Source organism: Capra hircus, chromosome 4 (assembly GCF_001704415.2).
Source record: "Capra hircus breed San Clemente chromosome 4, ASM170441v1, whole genome shotgun sequence".
Classification (NCBI taxonomy): Eukaryota; Metazoa; Chordata; class Mammalia; order Artiodactyla; family Bovidae; genus Capra; species Capra hircus.
In genome coordinates, this window is record NC_030811.1 from 12,320,487 (window position 1) to 12,337,368 (window position 16,882).

General features: G+C 39.7%; 1 non-coding gene across 1 annotated transcript; it reads left to right on the top strand.

Annotated features, from left to right (window-relative positions):
* Positions 5,127-5,198, top strand: TRNAC-GCA. The gene has a single exon. It is a non-coding gene; the product is annotated as a tRNA-Cys (tRNA).

The window sequence follows — 16,882 nt, forward strand, 5'->3', positions numbered from 1 at the left end:
TGAGCTAATAAAAGTCAAAGAGGAGAGTGAAAAGAGTTGGCTTAAAACTCAACATTCAGAAAACTAAGATCATGGCATCCAGTCCCATCTCGTCATGGTAAATAGGTGGGGAAACAATGGAAACAGTGAGAGACCTTATATTTGGGGGCTCCAAAATCACTGCAGATGGTGACTGCAGCCATGAAATTAAAAGATGCTTGCTCCTTAGAAGAAAAGCTATGACCAACCTAGACAGCATATTAAAAAGCAGAGACATCACTTTGCCAACAAAGGTCTGTTTAGTCAAGGCTATGGTTTTTCCAGTAGTCAAGTATGGGTGTGAGAGTTGGACTATAAAGAAAGCTGAGCACCAAAGAATTGACGCTTTTGAACTATGGTATTGGAGAAGACTCTTGAGAGTCCCTTGGATTGCAAGGAGATCCAGCCAGTCCATCCTAAAGGAAATCAGTCCTGAATATTCATTGGAAGGACTGATGCTGGAGCTGAAACTCCAATACACTGGCCACCAAATGCCAAAAACCAACTCATTGGAAAAGACCCTGATGCTGGGAAAGATTGAAGGTGGGAGGAGAAAGGGACAACAGAGGATGAGATGGTTGGATGGCATCATGGACATGATGGATGTGAGTTTGAGCAAGCTCCTGGAGTTGGTAATGGACAGGGAAGCCTGGCATGCTGCAGTCCATGGGGTCGCAAAGAGCCAGACACAGCTGAGCAGCTGAAATGACTGACTGACTGATGTGAACTAATGACAGCTTTTGCAACCTTGGGGTGTTTGATAATTTCGTTAATGAAATGACTTGATTACCCTTAAATACACAGGGCATTTGACCTAACACTTCTACAAAAAGCAGAGATTCTCTAAAGGAAAGGATGGACTAGGAATGTGTGTGTATGTTTGTGTTTTTGTGTGTGCGTGTTCTCAAAGAAAAACAAGGAGCCTTATCAGGATTCAACTCCTTTATACACATACACACAAAATCAAATTTTCTCCTAAAGACACGACATGACACCTTCCAAAAAGTTTTGGAATCTGAATTTATAACTATAGTGCTGAGCTAAGGAGGCTACAATCTGTCAAAGACACACCAAAGAAGAAGCTTAAGCTGAATCTATAACCCCACATCCTATCTCCATTGGTATAAACTGTGTAGTACCTACCAATGAGGAACATAAGCCAGTTCATACTTAGGGAGATCAGTTCAGCAAGGACTTGCCACTGCCTTCTCCCCACCCCACCCCCTTGATCCTTTTCTTCTTGTCCTCTGAATCATTTACGCTGTCCCCTAATATTATTTTTGCTAAGTGGGCAGTCTGATTGTTCCCATCCCTATGTGCTTTCAGACAGAGTCCTAGGATCCCAGTAATTCTTTTCAGTAGAGCAAGAGAGTTGATGACATAGTCAGTATAACTACACTCATCTTCTCTACATAAAAAGCAAGCTCAACCCCTCAGCCATGTTGCCTTTCAAAATGGGCCCTTCCTAGGGAGACCCACCAAAGGTGCTGTCAACTTTCTTGAAACCCCCTTCCTGCTGAGATGGGATAAGGAGTACAGTTCCATGGGCCATGTCCTTCAGACACCCCTGCGGCTTCAGTTGCATCGAGACATGGAGCATTCTATTAATAGCAACTTACACTGTCTTGAGTTGATCCTTCTAATCAGAGGGGAATTGCTCTCTTTGGCCCATTTGAGTGAAGTTATGTGATACTCTTTAAATAAGGAACATATTTTTCAGAATAACTTGTCAGAGTTTGCAAATTATAATTTCACCAAGTGTTCAGCTTTCCCTGCAGCAGACCTTGCCCTGTCCTGAAAACTCCCTGCAAAGCTGTTAATAGAAAGCCAGGAATTCTATTCTGGGTAGATTTTCCCCCAAAGTCTCCTGTTTTCCAGGTCATTATAGGCCTCCTAGTCTTTAAAGATGACTTAGTCGCTGACTCTTAGCCTCTTCCAGAGGCCATAACAAGTACAACGACTGACATTCAACTCAGTACCTGAAGAGCAAAGTGGATTCATCACCTGAAAGCACGCCTGTAAGGCCTTTCGACATGGCCTTTATGGGCTGGGGACAATAGGCTGGGGCACATAATTCAAACAGTAGCAGCAGATGGTGATAGAAATAGTACTAATACTAAATGGTAGTAGGTCCTTTTCTTCAAAACTGTTTTCTATACTACTGACCACTTTACAGCCTTCCATAATTACTCCAATCAAAGTTAGTCTTCTATTCCTTATAGTTACATTTTACTTCTTCTGCAAAAAATTCACAATATTTAGTGCTCGCTGCATGTAGTTATCTTTACAGTGTAGTGAAATGTTAATAGCAGAATTGGTGATATTAATTATTAACTAGCTCTAGTAGCTTGGATGGTAAAGAATCTGCCTGCAATGTGGGAGACCTGGATTCAGTCCCTGGAATGAGAAGATTCCTTGGAGAAGGGAATGGCTGCCCACTCCAGTATTCTTGTCTGGATAATCCCATGTAGAGAGGAGCCTGACAGAGTACCAATTTCACTGGTTTCTGTTTGAGGGCTTCCCTGGTGGCTCAGACAGTAAAGAATCTGCCTGCAATGCAGGAAACCCAGGTGCAATCTCTGGGCTGGGAAGATACCCTGCAGAAGGCAATGGCTATCCACACCAGTATTCTTGCCAAGAAAATTCCATGAACAGAGGAGCCTGGCTGCTTACAGTCCAAAGGGTCGCAAAGTGTCAGATGTGACTGGACGACGAACATTTTCACACTTCAAAATTAGCACCATGTTCTCACAGAGCATACCATCAATAAATCTCAGCCAAATATTTGGATTAATACTAATTCACCAATCCAGTAGAATTTGGAGATCCTGTACTATACCACTAGACCAGCAGTGTATCAGTCGGGTAGAATTTGTATCAGTAAAATATAAGTGGATTAATTTGAAATGACTTGTTCTTAGTGAGCCCAAGACAGCTTTTCATCTTCACGTCTTCACTTTCCATTTGTTTTCACCTCAATTATACGATAAGACATTGTGTAATTTTGGTGGGTATTGATCTCAATTCAGTTCAGTTCAGTTGCTCAGTCATATCTGACTCTCTGCTACCCCATGAATTGCAGCTCACCAGGCCTCCCTGTCCATCACCAACTCCTGGAGTTCACTCAAACTCATATCCATCAAGTCAGTTATGCCATCCAGCCATCTCATCCTCTGTCGTTCCCTTCTCCTCCTGCCCCTAATCCTTCACAGCATCAGAGTCTTTTCCAATGAGTCAACACTTCACATCAGGTGGCCAAAGTATTGGAGTTTCAGCTTTAGCATCAGTCTTTCCGAAGAACACCCAGGACTGATCTCCTTTAGAATGGACTGGTTGGATCTCCTTGCAGGCCAAGGGACTCTCAAGAGTCTTCTCCAACACCACAGTTCAAAAGCATCAAATCTGTGGTGCTCAGCTTTCTTCATGGTCCAACTTTCACATCCATACATGACTACTGGAAAAACCATAGCCTTGACTAGACAGACCTTTGTTGGCAAAGTAATGTCTCTGCTTTTCAATGTGCTATCTAAGTTGGTCATAACTTTCCTTCCAAGGAGTAAGCATCTTTTAATTCCATGGCCGAAATCACCATCTGCAGTGATTTTGGAGCCCCCCAAAAATAAACTGACACTGTTTCCACTGTTTCCCCATCTATTTCCCATGAAGTGAAGGGACCAGATGCCATGATCTTCGTTTTCTGAATGTTGAACTTTAGGCCAACGTTTTCACTCTCCTCTTTCACTTTCATCAAGAGGTTTTTTAGCTCCTCTTCACTTTCTGCCATAAGGGTGGTGTCATCTGCATATCTGAGGTGATTGATATTTTTCCTGGCAATCTTGATTCCAGCTTGTGCTTCTTCCAGCCCAGCATTTCTCATGATGTACTCTGAATATAAGTTAAATAAGCAGGGTGACAATATACAACCTGATGTACTCCTTTTCCTATTTAGAACCAGTCTGTTGTTCCATGTCCTGTTCTAACTGTTGCTTCCTGACCTATATACAGGTTTCTCAATAAGCAGGTAAGGTGGTCTGGTATTCCCATCTCTTTCAGAATTTTCCACAGTTTACTGTGATCCACACAGTCAAAGGCTTTGGAATAGTCAATAAAGCAGAAATAGATCTTTTTCTGGAACACTTTTGCTTTTTCAGTGATCCAGTGGATGTCGGCAATTTGACCTCTGGTTCCTCTGCCTTTTCTAAAACCAGCTTGAACATCTGGAAGTTCATGGTTCACATATTGCTCAAGCCTGGCTTGGAGAATTTTGAGCATTACCTTACTAGTATGTGAGATGAGTGCAATTGTGTGGTAGTTTGAGCATTCTTTGGCATTACCTTTCTTTGGGATTGGAATGAAAACTGACCTTTTCCAGTCCTGTGGCCACTGCTGAGTTTTCTAAATTTGCTGGCATATTGAGTGTAGCACTTTCACAGCATCATCTTTCAGGACTTGAAATAGCTCAACTGGAATTCCATCACCTCCACTAGCTTTGTCTGTAGTGATGCTTTCTAAGGCCCACTTGACTTCACATTCCAGGATGTCTGGCTCTAGGTGAGTGATCACACCGTCGTGATTATCTGGGCCATGAAGATCTTTTTTGTACAGTTCTTCTGTGTATTCTTGCCACCTCTTCTTAATATCTTCTGCTTCTGTTAGGTCCATACCATTTCTGTCCTTTATTGAGCCCATCTTTGCATGAAATGTTCCCTTGGTATCTCTAATTGTCTTGAAGAGATCTCTAGTCTTTCCCATTCTGTTCTTTTCCTCTATTTCTTTGCATTGATCGCTGAGGAAGGCTTTCTTATCTCTCCTAGCTATTCTTTGGAACTCTGCATTCAGATGCTTATGCGTTTCCTTTTCTCCTTTGCTTTTCGCTTCTCTTCTTTTCACAGCTATATGTAAGGCCTCCCCAGACAGCCATTTTGCTTTTTTGCATTTCTTTTCCATGGGGATGGTCTTGATCCCTGTCTCCTATACAATGTCACGATCCTCCATCCACAGTTCATCAGGCACTCTATCTATTAAATCTAATCCCTTAAATCTATTTCTCACTTCCACTGTATAATCATAAGGGATTTGATTTAGGCCATACCTGAATGGTCAGGGATTCCCTGGTGGCTCAGATGGTAAAGTGTCTGCCTGCAATGCGGAAGACCCAGGTTCAATTCCTGGGTTGGGAAGATCCCCTGGAGAAGGAAATGGCAATCCACTCCAGCACTCTTGCCTGGAAAATCCCATGGATGGAGGAACCTGATGATAGCCTACAGTCCATGGGATCGCAAAGAGTCGGACACAACTGAGTGACTTCACTTTCACTTTCTGAATGGTCTAGTGGTTTTCCCTACTTTCTTCAATTTAAGTCTGAATTTGGCAATAAGGAGTTCATGATCTGAGCCACAGTCAGCTCCCAGTCTTGTTTTTGCTGACTATATAGAGCTTCTCCATCTTTGGCTGCAAAGAATATAATCAGTCTGATTTCTGGGATGCCCATCTGGTGATGTCCATGTGTAGAGTCTTCTCTTGCGTTGTTGGAAGAGGGTGTTTGCTGTGACCAGTGCGTTCTCTTGGCAAAACTCTATTAGTCTTTGCCCTGCTTCCCTCTGTATTCCAAAGCCAAATTTGCCTGTTACTCCAGGTGTTTCTTGACTTCCTACTTTTGCAATCCAGTTCCCTATAATGAAAAGGACATCTTTTTTGGGTGTTAGTTCTAAAAGGTCTTGTAGGTCTTCATAGAACCATTCAACATCAGCTTCTTCAGCATTACTGGTTGGGACATAGACTTGGATTACTGTGATATTAAATGGTTTGCCTTGGAAACGAACAGAGATCATTCTGTCGTTTTTGAGATTGTATCCAAGTACTGCATTTTGGACTCTTTTGTTGACCATGATGGCTACTTCATTTCTTCTAAGGGATTCCTGCCCAGAGTAGTATATATAATGGTCATCTGAGTTAAATTCACTCATTGATCTCAAGTTTTCCTAATTTGCATTTTCTAAATAGAGTTTGATGATTTTGATAAGACTTCCAATTTGAGTTTATAATTTTATAAATTAGAACATTCAATTCGTTCCAGTTAAAATGGTACTTCCATTTACCATAATCTCTCAGGTTTCAAGAGTTTCTGAGAACCCATCTTTAAAACCTCAGACTCTTCCCATATACTGAACCTGGACTTAGAAAACGGAGTAATGAAGTGGTTAAACACTGTGAGTATATCTTGTGTGATCCTGCTATTTGATTATTTGTTGTTGATATAGAATTTAAACCTTTTTTTTTTTTTTTGAAAATTTTCTTTAGTAGAGAAAAGAGAAGTAAAAATAGAATCAATTACCCTTGCCTCCTTCTTGTCAACATCATAGTGCTTTGGTAAGCAATGTAGATACTTGCGTTAAATAAATAAAATCTGTAAATACTACATTACCTATCCTTTCCTCATTCATCTTAATGCTTAAAAGAACTGTAAAATATATAATAAACTTTTCTTACTTTTGATATTCTCAAGTGTCAGATGATTTGCTTTTTTAAAAAACTGTAGACATTACTCATAGATAATTCTGATGTTTTATTTTTGTTGTACACATATCCTTCCGTCCTGCACTTTGATTTTTTTATACCCATGTTTCTCAGAGAATCCCCTATGCAGTTCACCCCTCTACTTCTGGTCCTCCTTGAAGAGCGCTTCTGGAGGAAGAGCAGAACACTACAGTCTTAGTGCCTGAATAATTCATGTTGTACAACTTCAACCTGACCTTCACCGGTGCTCAGCGACCCCTCTGTTCAACCTGCATTGATTTTATGGAGAAAACTGAGGCCATATACACTTTCTTCCTCACATCCAAGAATCAATGCCCCTATGTTTATACAACTTCCAGGCTCAGAGAAAGAACAGCTATTATTATAATCACAGAGTTATAGAAATAAAGGGAACTTGGAAGGTCATTTAGTCTGAGCCCGTTTCATCTTACAGATGAACCTGAAGCCAAAAATCTTGAAGATCAGGGATGTCTATTCCATTATCCTTTTAGTTCATTCTTTTCTTTAAAAAACAAAAACCTGTTATTTCGTTCTATCCTTTCTGGTCTTTTCAAGATGCTGTTTTATCAAAAAACCTCTTCCCTCTTTAATACATTTTCAGTGTGTTCCATTGAACTGGCAACTTTTGTTCATGTGCCACTGTATCAATCAGAAATGCATTAAAGTGTAAGCAAGATAAAGCCTAATAGTGGCATTAAAATATACGGTTTATTTTTCTCACATTTCAGACTCTCTGAAGTTAGGGGATCTCTCTCTTTGGTTTAGCAGCTCAAAAATGTCAGGACTGACTTCTCTGCAATTTTTCAACTTTTTCTTCACAGTCACACAGTTTGAAGTCACACAGGTCTTCAAACTGGGAGGAAGGGCTAAAGGCACACTATTAGTTATATTTGCACCTTTTACTAGAAAGCTAAATTTTCCTGCAAACTATACTCAAACATCTTCTACTTATATCTCGCTGAAGTATACCATGCCTGATTGTGCTCATATTCAGTTATGTCCAGCTCTTTGTGACCCTTTGGACAATAGCCTGCCAGGCTCTTCTGTCCATGGGATTTTTCAGCAAGAATACTGGAGGGGGATGCCATTTCCTTCTCCAGGAGATCTTTCCGATTCAGGGATCGAACCTACGGCTCCTGTGTCTCCTGCATCACAGGTGGATTCTTTATCCTTTGAGTCATCAGGGAAGCCCTGAATTATACGTTTGTGATCCCAGGGACTGTAACCTGCCAGGCTCTTCTGTCCATGGAATCCTCCAGGCAAGAATACTGGAGTGGGTAGCTGTTCCCTTCTCCAGGGGATCTTCCCAACCCAGGGATTGAACCCAGGTCTCCCTCATTACAGGTGGATTCTTACCATCTGAGACACCAGGGAAGCCCTGAAGTAGACCAATGCCAGTCAGTTTTGCTTTTCTTAAAAACACAATTTATGTGGTTTCACTTTTATCTATTACACTAAAAATATTTTCTGATGAGAATATTTCTTATTCAAGTTTATATTGAATATCTGACAAGTGCTTAGTTTTGTGGTGAGATACAATGGCAGTACACTTTTTCATCACTTGGACCATTGACAAAATTGTCAGTGATAACATGTGAACTGTCAATAAATGAAAAACAATATTTTTAGACAATCAGGCCTTCCAAAGATATGTGTATTCTTGGGCACAGAAACTCTTGTTTTAGAACTTTGGTTTTTGTTCTATGATGTGACCTTATAGATATGCTTGTAATAAAGTCTGCCTAGTAGACATTCTTTCTGAATGAGTAATTCACTCAGCTATTCCTCCACCAATCTTTTTCCTGTTAAAAAAAAAAAAATGGCAGAGAAGAGGAAATGGCTATAATGACCAGAAATAGCGTGTACCAATTCAAATGAAAATTTTACAATCTGCTGAAATTTCTGATGATCAATTCTACAATTGCTACCACGTATACTGAATTTTAAGTGGAAGTTTGATGCATTTTCCCTAGTATAAATGTATGAATGATAAGGCAGTGCTCTTTGAGATAAAATATGCTTTATTCCTGAAAATATATTCACATCTTTCATTCAAATCAGAGATGAATGCACACATCTGGACCACTTCCTTGTCATTAAGAGGAAAAGAGAAAAACTATTTTTCTTATCTCCTAAATGTATGAAGATATTGATATATGTTAATATAGATGTACATATAAATGCACATCTATTTCAGCAAGTCCTAATATTTTTATTTTTTACTTTTCTGTCTATTCAATTTCCATCTTTGTGTGCTACTTATTTACCAAGTAACATGCTTTGCTGATTGCCCATATGTTCTGTGATATTCTGTGCCTCATGTGCCAATGCTAACCTGTTTATTTAAGCAAAGCTAATGCTGCAGGAAGCCCAGTTTGTTGGGAAAAGAGCAGCTACATGATGCCAAAGAGACTCTTAACAGAGTGTTGTTGAGGATAACATTTCAGGCATCTGGTAGAGAGTCTGGAAAATCATTCCCCTGCTTTATGAACAACAGTGGACAGGGAAATAGTATCAGAAAAACATGGTCCCTCTTCTTAATTCTGTCCCTCCATAGGTAGTCAAGGCTTAGTCATGGTCTATAATATTCAGAATACCAGGGGCTCTCCTTCAATATGAATGCAAAAAGAGTACTTTTCCCATTATTCATTTATTTTTAATATAATTTTTAAGGTATGAAATATGATGTTTTGATATATACAGTGAAATGATTACTACAGTCAAACTAAGTAACACATCCATCTCCTTACATAGTTATGATGCGAAGAGCTGACTCATTCGAAAAGACCCTGATGCTGGGAAAGACTGAAGGCAGGAGGAGGAGGGGATGACAGAGGATGAGAGGGTTGGATGGCATTACCCACTCAAGGGACATGACTTTGAGTAAACTCCAGGAGCTGGTGATGGACAGGCGTGCTGCCATCCATGGGGTCGCAAAGAGTTGGACACAACTGAGCAACTGAACTGAACTGAACATAGTCACTTTTGTGTGTGTGTAGAGATGCTGCTGCTGCTGCTAAGTCACTTCAGTCGTGCCCGACTCTGTGCGACCCCATAGACGGCAGCCCACCAGATTCCCCCGTCCCTGGGATTCTTCAGGCAAGAACACTGGAGTGGGTTGCCATTTCCTTCTCCAACGCATGAAAGTGAAAAGTGAAAGTGAAGTCGCTCAGTCGTGTCCAACTCTTCACGACTCCATGGACTGCAGCCTACCAGGGTCCTCCGTCCATGGAATTTTCCAGGCAAAAGTAGTAGAGTGGGGTGCCATTGCCTTCTCCAGTGTAGTGATGAGAGCATCTGAAATCTACTCTCTGCAAGCTTTTAGTATACAATACAGTAGCATTTTATCTATTTATTTATGGCTGTGCTGGGTCTTCATTGCTGCACGGGCTTTTCTCTGGTTGCAGGAGTAGGGTCTACTCTCTAGCTGCGGTGTGCGGGCTTCCCATTGCCCTGGCTTCTCTTGTTGCCTAGCACAGGCTCCAGGGCACGTGGGCTTCAGTAGCTGCAGCACATGGGCCCAGCAGTCATGGTTCCCTGGCTCTAGAGCACAGGCTCAGTGGTTGCGCCACATGGGCTTAGTTGCTCCGTGGCACGTGGGATCAGCCCAGACCAGGGATCAAAGTCGCCTCTCATGCAGATTCTTTACCTCTGAGCCACGAGGGTAGCCCTACAGTACAGGTTTATTACTAACTCTAGTCACCCTGCTGTAGATTAGGTCTCTGAAGCTGTGTTCATCCTACGTCACTGCCACTTTGGACACTGACCAACAGTCACCCACTTACCCTACCTCCCCACCTCTGGGGACCACCATTCTAATCTCTGCTTCTATGAATTTGGCCGTTTTAGATTTCACATACAAGTAAAATTGTGCAGTATTTTTCTTTCTGTTTCTGGCTTACTTCACTTAGCACGGTGTCCCCCAGGTTCATCCATGTAGTCACAAATGGTGGTATATATATATACAATGGAATATTATTCAGCTTTAGAAAAAGAAATATTTTCATATTAAAAAGACACAAGTCCTTATGTGGACATAAGTCTCATAAGATTTACTGTTATAGTACATGAGAAAAAAAATCAATCTCAAAAGTTTTGCCTGAAGGTTCTCTTCCTTCCAGAAACATTTCCCATTCTTTAGCCTAATTTGTGGATATATTTGAGAAAATATGAGAGAGAGACTTGAAATCATTTAATCTTTCTTCCAAGACATAAAGAAAAATCAGAGGGATATATCAAATGATACCATCATGACTGCCAAGCAGTACTGAAAATAATCAACATCAAAAGGTAGTTTTTTTTTCTCTACTGATCATATTTCTTAAAAACAAAAGTGATATTTGTTATCTAACACAATCTCCCATCTGACTAAGTTTTAATGATCGGCAACTATGAGAATTTTTTCATAACGTTTCCCATGAACACTTTTTATGCTTTCCCTGTCCTAAGGAAACCAAAGAAAGATATCTTTATAATTCATTTGCATATTTTAATTTTCTAGATTCAAATTTCTTCTACCAGTCTCCACAAATACACACACAAAATCATTCCCTCTCAATTTTAAGTAGTTTTTTCCTTATTCAGACTACTGCATAAGACTATAATCTCAATTTCTATTTTTCTTTGCACCTTCTTTTTCTTTGCAATTTCTGAACATAGTAATTGATGCCAAAAGTAGCACCAGAATGCTTTAATTTTACCAGTTGGAGAATTAGACTGCCTCATTTAAAGCAATTTAGAAAAGAAGATATTGATGGTACCATACAAAAAGTACAAAGCTTGAAGGAAAAGCTCTACAGTTTTAGAGTTGACTGCATATGTGTTAAGTCACTTCAGTTGTGTCTGACTCTTTTTGACTCCATGGACTATATCCCACCAGGGTCCTCCATCTATGGGATTATCTCGGCAAGAATACTGAAGTGGGTTACCATTCTCTTCTCCAGGGGACCTTCCTGACCCAGGGATCAAACCTGCATCTCTTATGTCTCCTGAGTTGGCATCAAGGTTTTTTACCATTAGCACCACTGTAGACCTGAAATTAATCTCTTTTCATCTCCGGATCTATGGCTCCTTGTTGGCCAAAAGGTTCATTTGGGTTTTTCCATAAGATGTTAGATGTTAACATCAACAACATCTGACGTAAGATGTTGCGGAAATCCCAAGTGAACATTTTGGCCAACCTAATAAAATATGGCAGCACTGACCTGTTTTACAACCTCTAAGAACTCTGTAGTATCCATGTAGTACCTAGCACAGGCCTAAAACTATCCAAAGTACTGTGGAAAAGGAGCAAAGTACAATAATGTTGTTTTCACGCAGTAATCTTAGATCTTACTTTCTGCATAATAAATAGTGCACGCCATGAAATCTAGCCTGTTAACATTTCTTAAGGAATACAGTACAATGCAGTTTTAGATGCAGAGAATTTTACAGCAAATCTCTAGAATTTTTTCACCTTGCACAACTGAAACTCTAAACCCATTAAACAGCATCTCCCCCCAGTTCCCACTTCCAGCCCCTAGCAACCACTGTTCTACTTTCTGCTTCTACGAGTTTGTCTACTTTGAGAACTCACAAAAGTGCAATCATGTAGTATTTGACCTTCTGTGACTGGCTTATTCCATTTAGTTAAGTTATCCATGTTTTTGTAGCATATGACAGAATTCCCTTGTAAGAACGAGTGATATTCCGTTGTATATGTATACCACGTTTTCTTCATTCATTAATACCTAAATAGACATTTAGATCTTTACTTCTTGGCTTGTGGGAATAATGCTGCAATGGACAATGGGAGTAAAAACATATCTTGAAGATCCTGATTTCAATTCATTTGGATAAATATTCAAGAGGATTACCTAATCAAATGGTAATTCTACTTTTAATTTTTTAATTACCTTTCATACTTTTTTCCATAATGGCCGCATCATTTCTCATAACCAATAATATACAAGGGCTCCAATTTCTCCACATCTTCCCCACCACTTCTTATTGTCTCTTTCGTTGATCATGGCCATTCTAATGGCTGTAAGGTGATATCACATTGTAGTTTTTGTAGTTACCTGTTGTTTAGTGGTGCTGAACATCTTTTCATATACCTGTTCAGTTCAGTCACTCAGTCATGTCTGGCCCTTTGCAACCCCATGGACAGCAGCATGCCAGGCCTCCCTGTCCATCACCAAATCCTGGAGTTTACTCAAACTCATGTGCGTTGAGTCGGTGATTCCATCCAACCATCTCATCCTCTGTCATCCCCTTCTCCTCCTGCCTTCAATCTTTCCCAGCATCAGGGTATTTTCAAATGAGTCAGTTCTTCACATCAGGTGGCCAAAGTATTGGAGCTTCAGCTTCAGCATCAGTCCTTCCAATGAATATTCAGGACTGATTTCATTTAGGATTAAGTGGTTTGATCTTTTTGCAGTCCAAAGAACTCTCAAGAATCTTCAACACCAGTTCAAAAGCATCAATTCGAACTCATAGAAGCAAAGAATACAATAGTGTTTTCCAGGAACTGGAGGTTGAGGGAAACAGGTAACAATTGTTCAGAATGTCTAATGTTTCAGCTATGCTAGATAAGTTGGTTCTAGAGATCTGCTGTATGACAGTGTCTTTAGTTAACATGGCATTGTGCTTTTCAAGATTTGTTAAAAGAGTAACCTGTAAAGTATTAGTACTACAAAAAAAAAAGTGGGAGATATGCAAAGAAACTCTAGGAGGTGTTGAGTATGTCTATGATGGATATGATTGCAATGATGGATGTTTTCATATGCCCAAACCTATCAATTGCACATATTAAATATGTACAGTTTTTTGTTTATCAATTATACCTCAATAAAGCTGCTAAAAAGAAAACTTTATCATTTAAATGCTTATACTTTAATATAGTTAGTGGTTCAGTCATGCCCAACTCTTTGAAACCCTTTGGACTATAGCCTGTCAGGCTTCTCCATTCATGGAACTCCCCAGGCAAGAATACTGGAGTGGGTAGCCATTCTCTTCTCCAAGGAATGTTCCCCACCCAGGGATGGAACCCAGGTCTCCTGCGTTACAGGCATATTCTTTACAATCTGAATCACCAGGGAAAGGGTTCAAATTAATTAGCTACATCTCTAATTTTAGAATATTTTTCCAAATTTAGAAAAAGCAATAAAGGATGATAGAGAGGAACAAATCAGAAATTAAAGACAGAAAATAAAGATTCATTTGAAAAGTATTAATCAAATATCTTGCAAGTGTCATTAAGAAGAAAAACAGAAATGTATAAAATCTCCAGTGAAAAGGGAGACAAAAGTACAAATATGGCAGAGGCTAAGGAGACAAGACACAGGAGCTTTGCCTTTGCTTTATGGGTCCATGCCTGCATGCATGCCAAGTTGTTTCAGTCATGTCCGACTCTGTGACCCCGTGGACTGGGAGCCTGACAGGGATTCTCCAGGCTAGACTCCTGGAGTGGATTGCTGCACCCTCCTTCAGGAGATCTTCCAGACCCAGGGAATGAAAGTGCATCTCTTACGCCTCCTGCATTGGCAGGTGGGTTCTTTACCACTAGTGCCTGGTACAAACTTCCTATGGTCCATTCTTTCTTCTGATTTCAGCTATAAATTTTAGACAAAATTCAAAGCAAACAACATGAAAACTTTGAAAGGTAGTCTGATTCTTCAAGTGAGTCAAAACTTAGAGAATCAACTTGCACAGGGTTGGATTTTCAGATTTTTTTCCTTCACATGACTTGCCCTAAGAGTCAGTCATAGTAATGGAGAGTGATGAAGAGTTCTACCCAGCCAAGGACTCCAATAGCTTCCCCACCATACTTCTGAGTGGAATCATAGAGAGCCCTGAGAGCAGAAAAGAAGAAATACCCAAGAGAATAACAGAATATCCCCTAGTTTCATACATGAACTTGCACAAGTAACAATCTTAACACTTGAACTACACATGTATGGAACAAATCAATGTCAAAAAATAAAAAGGAAACACTCTCAACATAGAGTTCTATATCCAGCAAAAATATGTATATTTATTTTAGAAATGAAGACAAAGTAAAGAGACTTTTCAGAACCAAGAGCAATTGTCACCAAGAGTTAAATATAAAATCATTTTTCCTTCAAAAATATATATGACTATTTTTTTCATTATTATTGCATTTAATATCTGTAGATGTCATACATATGAAAAGTATAACAAAGTCAGTGAAACGTCGGGGTTAAGGAATCTATCTGGTTGCAATGTTTTTACATTTTAAATGAGTGGTGATCATTGAAAAAGCAAGAGAGTTCCAGAAAAACATCTATTTCTGCTTTATTGACTATGTCAAAGCCTTTGACTGTGTGGATCACAATAAACTGTGGAAAATTCTGAAAGAGATGGGAATACCAGACCACCTGACCTGCCTCTTGAGAAATCTGTATGCAGGTCAGGAAGCAACAGTTAGAAATGGACATGGAACAACAGACTGGTTCCAAACAGGAAAAGGAGTACGTCAAGGCTGTTTATTGTCACCCTGCTTATTTAACTTATATGCAGAGTACATCATGAGAAATGCTGGACTGGAAGAAGCACAAGCTGGAATCAAGATTGCCGGGAGGAATATCAATAACCTCAGATATGCAGATGACACCACCCTTATGGCAGAAACTGAAGAGGAACTAAAAAGCCTCTTGATGAAAGTGAAAGAGGAGAGTGAAAAACTTGGCTTAAAGCTCAACATTCAGAAAACAAAGATCATGGCATCTGGTCCCATCACTTTATGGGAAATAGTTGGGGAAACAGTGGCAGACTTTATTTTTTTTGGGCTCCAAAATCACTGCAGATGGTGACTGTAGCCATGAAATTCAAAGACACTTACTCCTTGGAAGGAAAGTTATGACCAACCTAGATAGCATATTCAAAAGCAGAGACATTACTTTGCCGACAAAGGCCCATCTAGTCAAGGCTATGGTTTTTCCAGTGGCCATGTATGGATGTGAGAGTTGGACTGTGAAGAAAGCTGAGTGCCAAAGAATTGATGATTTTGAACTGTGGTGTTGGAGAAGACTCTTGAGAGTCCCTTGGACTGCAAGGAGATCCAACCAGTCCATTCTGAAGGAGATCAGCCCTGGGTGTTCTTTGGAAGGAATGATGCTAAAGCTGAAACTCCAGTACTTTGGCCACCTCATGGGAAGATTTGACTCATTGGAAAAGACTCTGATGCTGAACAACAACAGAAATGTAGGAATAAATTGTTAATTTTATAGCTGGTATACAACTAAAATAACAAAAAAGCTATAAACTAAAAGCTATAATTATAAAATAACTCTAAAAAAGAAATAAGTGGCACAATATTAATTCCAAGTAGATGGTACATGTTTAGTTATGTATTAATAAATTGCAATGCAATACAAAAAATATTTACCAAATATCCAACAGACAGGTTAAAATAGAATGTTAAAAATATTCAAATAATTCAAAAGAAGACAGTAAAATGAGAACAATGGGAAGAATAGAGGATATACATGGAACATTAAGAATGGTAGAACTAAGCTCAACCAATCAAAAATTACATTAAATGTCATTGATCTAAATATTTCCATTAAAAGGTAGAGATTGGCAGAGTTTTTAAAAATGAAAAACCTATTCACAAGTTGCCTAGAAGGGACACATTATAATACAAAATGAAAACAGGTTAAAAGTAAACAGATAGTGACAGAGTATATCATACAAACTATAAACATAGAAAGGATACAGTAATATCAAATGACGTTAACTTCAGCGAGAAGAGTGACGCCAGAAAGAAGGGCTTCCGAGGTGGTTCAATGGTAAAGAATCCACCTGTCAATACAGGAGACACTGGAAATGCAGGTTTGATCCCTGGGTCAGGAAGATCCCTTGGAGTAGGAAATGGCAACCCACTCCAGTAAACTTGCCTGGAAAACCCCATGGACAGAGGAGCCTGGTGGGCTACAGTCCATGGGATCACAAAAGAGTTGGACACACCTGAGAAACTAGCATGAGCACACCAGAAATAAAGAGCGACATTTAGTAAACATAAAATGTATAATTTATGTATGCAGGTCAGGAAACGACGGTTAGAACTTGACATGGAACAACAGACTTGTTCCAAATAGGAAAAGGAGTACGTCAAGGCTGCATATTGTCACCCTGCTTATTTAACTTATATGCAGAGTACATCATGAGAAATGCTGGGCTGTAGGAAGCACAAGCTGGAATCAAGATTGCCAGGAGAAATATCAATAACCTCAGATTTGCAGATGACACCAGCCTTATGGCAGAAAGTGAAGAACTAATGAGTCTTTTGATGAAAGTGAAAGAGGAGAGTGAAAAAGTTGGCTTA